This window comes from Penaeus chinensis, chromosome 7 (assembly GCF_019202785.1).
Source record: "Penaeus chinensis breed Huanghai No. 1 chromosome 7, ASM1920278v2, whole genome shotgun sequence".
In the NCBI taxonomy this organism is placed as follows: Eukaryota; Metazoa; Arthropoda; class Malacostraca; order Decapoda; family Penaeidae; genus Penaeus; species Penaeus chinensis.
This window is the reverse complement of record NC_061825.1, coordinates 38,358,895-38,361,394: the sequence shown is the minus strand read 5'-3', so window position 1 is coordinate 38,361,394 and position 2,500 is coordinate 38,358,895. Positions and strand designations below refer to the sequence as shown.

General features: G+C 41.6%; 1 protein-coding gene across 1 annotated transcript in view; it reads left to right on the top strand.

Moving 5' to 3' along the window:
- The window catches only part of LOC125027415, a 151,830-nt gene that overhangs the window by 1,099 nt on the left and 148,231 nt on the right, over positions 1–2,500 (top strand). The gene's annotated exons all lie outside the window — the stretch shown is intronic.

The window sequence follows — 2,500 nt, the reverse complement described above, 5'->3', positions numbered from 1 at the left end:
TTTATTTTGTTTTGTTTTATCTTCGAGGAGGGATTGTATATGTGCGGTTAATGGGGTGATTGTGTATATAATTTTGCGCTTAGATGTGTGTGTGTGTGTGCGTGTGCGTGTGCGTGTGCGTGTGCGTGTGTGTGTGTGTATGTGTGTGTGTGTGTGTGTGTGTGTGTGTGTGTGTGTGTGTGTGTGTGTGTGTGTGTGTGTGTGTGAGAGAGAGAGAGAGAGAGAGAGAGAGAGAGAGAGATTATAGTGTAAATGACGATACTAATATACTAACACGTATTAATGTGTGAGTGATACACATTCATACATACCGTAACACATACAGACGTACACATTTTCACACACACACACAAGCCGTCATGAAGTAGGGTGAAATGGTTCACCCTGACGGAAGCTCATCGTTTACCCGGTGTCTCTTCCGGAAATAATATTCAATGCGGATGAACGTAATTATATAAAAGGCGACTTGAGAAAAGCTCTTTAGGCTATACATATATATATATATTTTTTCAGGTTAGTTTTAGATGAGAATTTTGTATAGTAGGTATAAATAGAGAGATATTATATATGGCTTTATTTTTTTCTGGTTTAATTTAATTATTTTTTTTAAAACTCTTTCTTCCCTCTTCCTTCCTCTTTATAATCGTCTTCCTCTGCCCCCTTCCCCTTCGCCTTTCGTTCTTCTTTTCCTGTTTACCCCCTTCCTACTCCTCTCTCCGTCTTCCTCTTCTCCGTTTCCTCCTTCATTCTCCTCTTCCTCTTCTTTTCCTCCCCCCATCTCTCCTCTTTCTCTTATTCTTTTCTTCCTACACTCTCCACTTCCTCCTTTTCTTCCTCAGCTCCTTATCCTCCTCTCCTCTTCTCCCTCTACTTTTCCTCCTCCTCCTCTCCCATCCTTCTCCTCCTCTCCCATCCTTCTCCTCCTCCTCCTCCTCACCCATTCTCCTCCTCCTCCTCCTCTCTCCATCCTCCTCCTCTCCTCCTCCTCCTCCTCCTTCATATCAATCCCTCCCTTCCTCTCCTAAATTCCTCTCCCCCCCTACGTAGTTAGAATCAAAATCCCTTCAATTCTGAAATATTTTCTCCCTTTTTGGCATTCATAACTTTATAAAATTAATTATCACAGAAGAATGGAAAAGAAGAGATTAGTCATTATGAGTCTCTTGTATTAATTGTGTTAGTAAATATAGGAGAGTTTGTGTCTGTGCATGTTTGTGTGATTTAAGTTAGTTTGTGTGATTCTGTGTGGTGGGTCTGTTTTATAGAAGTTTTATAGGCCTATGTATAATTGATTACTTACGCGAGCACACACTCATTGACTCACTCAGTAATAGTAATAATGTTAACAGATGGTAGATATATATAAGGTAGATATGAATACACATACAATATACACCAAAACACACACGCGCGCATACACACACACACGGACGGACGCACGCACGCAGTCACGCACGCACAACCCCCCCCCCCCCCCGCCCCCCCCCTCACACACACACACAAACCAAGGCTCCCTAACGAGAACGGGTGTTATTAAGTCATCCACTTATGTCATGATTCTGTCACTCCAAGTCTTCAACATTTTACACGTTCAGAATCTCCCCACAAAGTTTCTATTTACATGTCTGCCTCTGACTCCCCCCCCCCCCCCCCCTCTTCTCGCCATAGTCATGTGCCGGCGATCTGTTGCATGATAAAGCTCATCTGCCCATTGATAAAACGGAGATAAACGACCTTATGGGATGGCTACTGGTGTTGTTATAGGAGAATTGTTGTTATTATCATCATCATCATCATCATCATCATTGTTATAATTATTATAATTATATATCGCTATCATATATTTTAGTATTATTGACTATCCAATACCATCGCTCCTTTAGGCTAACATAACCACCATTATCACCATCACCACCATACGTGGCTTGGTCTCTGCTGGCTTTCATTCCACGGACGTTCCCATAGACAGGGGCAGACGGCATGGACGCAAATTATTGTTTCTCTCTCTCTCTCTCTCTCTCTCTCTCTCTCTCTCTCTCTCTCTCTCTCTCTCTCTCTCTCTCTCTCTCTCTCCCTCTCTCTCTCTCTCTCTCTCTCTCTCTCTCTCTCTCTCTCTCTCTCTCTCTCTCTCTCTCTCTCTCTCTCTCTCTCTCTCATCCACCGGAGCTTGAAGGAGGAGGAGGAGGAGGAAGAGGAAGTGCAATCATAGCGCAGGTTTGGTGACCAGCTGTTTTTGATGATGCGGCCGAAATAGGATATACATACATACATACATACATACATACATACATACATACATACATACTTATGTATGTATGTATACATATTTATATATATATACACATATATATGGATATATATACATGCATATAAACATGTATATATGTATGCACATGTATATGTGTATGTATATACATATTTGTATATGTATTTGTATGTGTATGTGTGCATATATGTATATATGTATACACACGCGCGCGCGCGTAAAGCTAAAAACGCG